This window comes from Primulina eburnea, chromosome 1, assembly GCF_022965805.1.
Source record: "Primulina eburnea isolate SZY01 chromosome 1, ASM2296580v1, whole genome shotgun sequence".
Lineage (NCBI taxonomy): Eukaryota > Viridiplantae > Streptophyta > Magnoliopsida > Lamiales > Gesneriaceae > Primulina > Primulina eburnea.
The window spans coordinates 47,203,840-47,211,502 of NC_133101.1; positions in this window are offsets into that span (position 1 = coordinate 47,203,840).

The window sequence follows — 7,663 nt, forward strand, 5'->3', positions numbered from 1 at the left end:
ATTCGACTCACTTAGACCACACAAGAATAAGAAACTTTGGAAATCGACAAGAATGCGACTAAATGACAAGGACAACTTAACGCTGAAATATAAGCGCTAAAATTCCAACAAACACCTGATTCAAATTTTTTTTTTATTTTTTTTCGGGTGAACAGTAAATCCGGCGAATGAACAGTAACTGTCGATGAATAGTGAAATCGGCGATGAATAGTGATTCCGGAGATGAACAGTACTTCCGGAAAGTGAAACAGTAATTTCGAATCGTGAACAGTAACTCCGATAGTGAACAGTGTTTCCGACAGATGACAGTAACTTCGATGAACAGTAGTTCCGTAGATATGAATAGTAATTCCGGCGATGAACAGTGTCGGCGTTGAACAGTAACCTCGAAATTTTATTTATTATTTTTTTTTGTAGATCCAAAAAATCCGTAGAAATCGCTACACGAAAATCGGTATTGAAAATCCTACGAAGAATTGATTGGATACGCTTACTTGAATAAAAAACCTTGAGCTCTGATACCCTTGACGCGATCCCGGCCACGAGATCTCTGATTTTTCTCGATCTTTGAGACAAGTAATTGATAGGTGTGATAATCGCCTCTAGACCGCATGATCTAGAGACGATTATCACACCTATCAATTACTTGTCTCAAAGATCGGGAAAAATCAGAGATCTCGTGGCCGGGATCGCGTCAGCTCCAAACAGGATGGCACCGATCGAGTTGAAAGAGTTGAAAGAACAGTTGGAGGATTTACTGGCCAAGGGGTATATTAGACCGAGTGTATCTCCTTGGGGTGCTCCAGTACTGTTCGTGATAAAGAAGGATGGGTCGATGAGACTTTGTATCGACTACAGGCAACTGAATAAGGCAACGGTAAAGAATAAATATCCATTGCCTCGTATTGATGATTTATTTGATCAGTTGCAGGGTTCTTCGGTGTATTCCAAGATCGATTTAAGATCTAGATACCATCAATTGAGAGTCAGGGACTCTGATATCTCAAAGACAGCATTCAGAACCAGGTATGGACACTATGATTTATTGTCATGCCTTTTGGGTTAACGAATGCACCAGCGGTATTAATGGGATTGATGAATCGCATCTTTCAGAGATATCTGGATAATTTTGTTATCATATTCATTGATGATATCTTGATTTATTCAAAGAATGTGATGGAGCATGCTGAGCACTTAAGAACTGTGTTGAGAATTTTGAGGGCAGAGAAATTATATATAAACTATCAAAATGCGAGTTTTGGTTGAAACATGTGATATTTCTGGGACATATTATATCCGGAGACGGGATATTCGTTGATCCCAGTAAGGTTGAGGCAGTGATTTCTTGGCCGAGACCGACCTCAGTACCCGAGATTCGCAGCTTTATGGGTTTGGCAGGATATTATCGCCGATTCATTAAAGATTTTTCGTGTAACGTTCCAAAAATCGGAAAGTCCACATGAACTACGTTTATGCAACTTATTAAATTTCTTTGGTATTTTATTAAATTCTTTTAAAGCATAAAATGCATATTTATTTTATTAATTTGAGTTTAATTATTTTTAAGCATTTTATGAATTACTATTGCATGATAGAATTTATTTCACGAAATTTTAAAGTATATGCATTAAAGATTTTTAAGTTTTATTTCACACTCGAACGAGGATAGGAGACCGGAGAATTTTCAGGAAAATTATTTTATTTACATGATTTGTTTTTAAATATTAATTTAAGATGTTTTAAAGGTATTTTTCAAGAATTGAAATTTATTGGGTATTTTTACCCGCATGATTTTTAATTTTTAACGGTACGCAAATTTTATCGAATCGGGGGACTTTTTGATGGTTCGGCTAATAATTTCAAAATCTTTCCAACACGAAATATATTTCTGGATTGTGTTTGGATTTAATGAGCCAATTTTTAAGCTCGTTGGACTTAAAACTCTTTTAATCTTTTAATGAAATCATTTAAGGCTCATTAGCTTTTTGATTAATAATTAAAATAAATATTTTACTTGCTACCCTACAACAATTATTCAACCACCAGCCGTTTCCCTCTTGCACCAGCAGCATTTAACGTGAGTCTAGCATCACTTTGCTGAAAATCTCGGCCATCTCCATTTCCTCTCAAGCAAGCTCCTTCTCCGCTTCTCCGTCGTCTCTCCGACACGCGTCTCCTCAAGATTTCAAGCTTCTTATCATCAAGGCACGCTTAGTATCATTTTTTCTGCATCATACATGCTAGATATTTGCTGTCATGTGTGATTTATTCGAAAGTTTCATAGTCCTTTAATGGTTGTTGTGTTTTTGGCTTTGAAAGTACATGAAAACGATTTTTCCTTGTGCATAACTCATGTGTGCAGTTACCATGGTGCAAGGGCGGCTGAAGAACAAGGGTCCTAAGGTGTGTGCCGTGAGGTGTTTGTCAAGGGGTTGTTCGGTTTTGGGTTAGTGCGAAGGCTAGGGGTGGTGCAGCCGTGCATGGTGCGATCTTGGCCAAGAAGCTGAACCACTTGGGTCCGTGACGGGGCTGGGAGAGAGCCGTGAGCTGCTGGCCTGGGTTCAGCAGGTGAACGAAGGGGTAGGTTGTGAGTGGCTCGGTTGGTTTGTTGAGGGGTTTCGGGTGTAATGTGTGAGGCTAGTTGCTTGGGGCAGTAGGGTCTTCTAATTAAGATGGTTCAAGTGGTGCCTCTTGAGTTCGGTCTTGGTTCCAAAACAGCTGGTTAGGTGCTGGACACGTCCGCTTTTGGCTAGAATCGGTATAAACGTTGCTTGGTGTCATTTCGGGTTTGGGGTAGGAAAGTTGCAATTTTCCAGCATCTTTCCAGCAGCTTTAAGAGGTTGGTCTCGTGAGTTTAGGGGCTGGAATTGTTGGGTTTCAGGACTTTTAAGTGTTTGTAAGATATGGTAAAAAGTTGAGAAAGTTTTTGTTAAGTTTCGAGTCGATTCGGGTTAAAACCGGAACCCCGGTTCAAGTTTTAAAACAATTCGGTTAAGTTATGAAATTGGCTCGAGTTTACATCTAGGGATGCTTTTAAATATGTTCTGGGACATTTTTAAGAGTTTGGTAAGTTTCGGATCAAAATGATGAGTTTTGGATTTTTCCGGGATTTAGTCGCCGCACGAAACGTAAATTAAAGGATTAATTGAAACGCCTAGATTTATGCTTGATAAAATTATGGGAAATTATATTTAAGCTCAAATAATTATTAGAAGTCTAAATTTTTAATTTGGGAATTTTATGCTAAGGTTTGGTTTAATTCGGGATTAAAACGCATTAATATGTTATAGTTAAATATTAATTTAAAAGTCATAGGTTTAAGCCAAATAAAAATATGAGAAAGTTCATCTAGGCTTAAATAATTATTTGGGACATGTTAGAGTCAATGGAATTAAGAAAATGTCAAAAAGGTGAAATTTTACGTCTAGGGGCAAAACGGTAATTTTTGGGTTTCCAGGGGCAAAATGGTCATTTTGCACTCGGGGTGAGATTTTGGTCCTGACAGCGCCCTGAGCACATTTTATCATGATTTAGATGTTTATGCATCACGTTTATGATTTTTACGCAATTATGATAAATACGGTGCATGCTTGGTTTAAAGGAAAAAGTTACGTATATGCATATTTTTATTAAGTGATGATTATGATGCTATTTTTGAAGGATGTGATTTGGTTGTGACTGACGATGTATATATATGTATACGATGATATGAGATATGATGAGCTGAGGCCAAGGCTCAGTGGACAGGTAATGCTGTCGCTGATGTCCCCGCCGCCGGGTACCGCGGTTTTTATAGATGGATCCATCGATAGAGCTGATACGTAATACGAAAGTCACAACTAATGAACTGAATTCAATTAAAAAGAACACGTATACGTATATGATGACATGAGATGATATGTTTTGACACGATATGATTTTACACGACACGTATACGTATATGATGACATGTTTTGAGACGATATGATTTTACACGACACGTATACGTATATGATGACATGAGATGACTTGCTTTGGAACGATACGATTTTATACGACACGTTTACGTTATGGTTTTAAGTTAATGAAAGATATGTTGAGTATGATATTTTTCAGTGCTGTGTGCTACGTATATGTACTTGTTATTACTGGTACAGGTGTGCTGAGTCTTTAGACTCACTAGGCGTGTGTGATGCAGGTGAGTTTCATGTTGATGAGACTGGAGGTGCTGAACTTTGAGTAGACAGCTCTGGTGTGGTGACGCGACCCGAGGACAACATGTTTTCCGCATTACGATTTATGATATTGAAAGGAGATGAATATTTTCATACGTTGATGATTTAAGATTTTTTTTATTTGTTCATGTTTTCGTATGACTATGGATGAGTTTGATTTAAAAAATAAAAATATTTCCGCATTTTTAAAATGAGTGAGACGTTTCATTTCGAGTATTGCTAAACCAATTACACAGTTGACTCAGAAAAATGCTCCATTTATTTGGTCATAAGACTGTGAATCCAGTTTTCTGGAATTTGAAAAAGAGATTGACCAGTGCGCCTGTGTTGACGATTCCTTCAGGTACTGGTGATTTTGTCGTTTATTGTGATGCATCTCACCGCGGATTGGGTTGTGTTTTGATGCAGCGGGGGCATGTTATTGCTTATGCCTCGAGACAGCTAATCTCGTTATCCAATCCATGATCTTGAATTGGCAGCCATAGTCTTTGCATTGAAGATATGGCGGCATTATTTGTACGGTGAGAAATTTGAAATATATTCTGATCACAAAAGCTTAAAGTATTTGTTTTCCCAATCAGAGTTGAATATGAGACAGCGAAGATGGCTGGATTTATTGAAAGACTTTGATTATGAGATTAAATACTATCCGGGGATACAATGCAAAGTTATAACGAAACTTAGCTTATGTTGGGAGATTCCAATGATAAAGATCTTTGTGGATATAATCATTGTTGTTTTAGCATGATGAAATTGCGAGTATATATTGTCAAAACTCAAAAGTATCAATCTACTTGCGATTAATTCAAACAAATCGGATATCGAGTAAATGTTACGTATGTATGTAATAATCGTTTAGTACTGATCACCCTTCTGTGCCTCTTTGATTCTCACTATCAATTCTGGTTCAACTCGAATCGCACATAATTTCAGAGGCTAACAATCTGTTTCAAAAGCTAATCCAGACAAACAGCAGTCTTGAATCAAATTGGAAACTCCCATAGTCGATAAGGATAACGAACATACCTTCCGACTTAGTGCATCTGCTGCTGCATTGGACTTCCCCGGATAGTATTTAATCTCACAATCAAAGTCTTTCAATAAATCCAGCCATCTTCGCTGTCTCATATTCAACTCTGAGTGGGAAAACAAATACTTTAAGCTTTTGTGATCAGAATATATTTCAAATTTCTCACCATACAAATAATGCCGTCATATCTTCAATGCAAAGATTATGGCTGCCAATTCAAGATCATGGATTGGATAACGAGATTCATGGGGTTTCAGCTGTCTCGAGGCATAAGCAATAACATGCCCCCGCTGCATCAAAACACAACCCAATCCGCGGTGAGATGCATCACAATAAACGACAAAATCACCAGTACCTGAAGGAATCGTCAACACAGGCGCACTGGTCAATCTCTTTTTCAATTCCAGAAAACTGGATTCACAGTCTTATGACCAAATAAATGGAGCATTTTTCTGAGTCAACTGTGTAATTGGTTTAGCAATACTCGAAAAATCTTTAATGAATCGGCGATAATATCCTGCCAAACCCATAAAGCTGCGAATCTCGGGTACTGAGGTCGGTCTCGGCCAAGAAATCACTGCCTCAACCTTACTGGGATCAACGAATATCTCGTCTCCGGATATAATATGTCCCAGAAATGTCACATGTTTCAACCAAAACTCGCATTTTGATAGTTTACATATAATTTCTCTGCCCTCAAAATTCTCAACACAGTTCTTAAGTGCTCAGCATGCTCCATCACATTCTTTGAATAAATCAAGATATCATCAATGAATATGATAACAAAATTATCCAGATATCTCTGAAAGATGCGATTCATCAATCCTATAAATACCGCTGGGGCATTCGTTAACCCAAAAGGCATGACAATAAATCATAGTGTCCATACCTGGTTCTGAATGCTGTCTTTGAGATATCAGAGTCCCTGACTCTCAATTGATGGTATCCAGATCTCAAATCGATCTTGGAATACACCGAAGAACCCTGCAACTGATCAAATAAATCATCAATACGAGGCAATGGATATTTATTCTTTACCGTTGCCTTATTCAGTTGCCCGTAGTCGATGCAAAGTCTCATCGACCCATCCTTCTTTATCACGAACAGTACTGGAGCACCCCAAGGGCATCCTTGAATCTTCTACTAACACTAGCACGTCATGCCTAGCCAGATTCACATCAGGAGCCCTCGAAATCGGAACTGTTCCTGGCATTAACTCAATGCTGAAGTCTATCTCTCGAATCGGAGGCAATCCAGGAATCTCATCTGGAAAGACATCAGCAAATTCACACACCACTGGCAAGTCTGTCAATGATGGGCTCGTCTTCAGTAAATCAACTGAATATACCAAGAATCCATCCGCTCCTTTCTGCAATAGTCGAGTCATATTTATTGCAGATATCAAAGGAATTCGAGCTCGAGAACCCTTACCATAAAATTTCCACTCCTCTGCCATTTCAGGTCTGAATCGAACAATCTTGTGGAAACAATCAACTGTAGCTTGGTACTTGGTTAGCATATCGATACCGATAATACAATCAAAATCAGATAAACCAAGCACAATACAGTCTAACTCAATCGTATGCCCATCGTACTGCAGTATACAAGATTTCACAGACTTCACCGATATCAAACATGTTCCTAACGGGGAAGAAACAGACACTACCGCAGACAATGACTCAATAGGTAATGCATGACTCAATGCAAACCTCTCAGAAATAAAAGAATGCGATGCACCAGTATCAATCAATACATATGCAGGATAACCAGAAATAAAACAGTTACCTGCAACTACATCGTCAGGTGCATCCTGTGCCTGCTCCTCAGTCAATGCAAACACTCGGGCAAAGTGTCCCTGCTGTCTACAGATACGACAGCTACCAACCACTCCTCGGCACTGCTCTGTGGAATGCCTCCCTCCACCAGAGCTACAGTATGGTCCTGTATAACTCTGGCCCTGACTAATCTGTCTCGAGCCGCTTGAACTGGACGAGCTAGTTCCCGATATCTTGAATTGCTTCCCTCTAGCCTTCAAGAAATCCTTCTTCCTGCTACCACTAACACTCTCGAATCTGGGAGGTGGTTGCTGTGGTGCCAGTGCTGGAGGCACAAACAAAGCTTCTCTCTGTCTCAATAAACCGGCTTCAGCTCCTTTAGCTCGGTTCAGTGCGTCGGTAAAATTGTTCGGTCTCCCAGTGTTTACCAACTGTAAATATTTCTGGATTTAGACCATTTATGAACTGGTCTGCAACGGCCTCATCATGCTCAGCTACATGGGGAGCAAATCTCAATAGTGTAGAGAACTTGGCCACATAGTCCTCAATGTTTAACTGGCCCTGTCTGAAGTTTGCAAATTCGGCTCCCTTGTCCTTCCTATACGATACTGGAAAGAACCTTTGATAAAATTCAGCTTTAAACA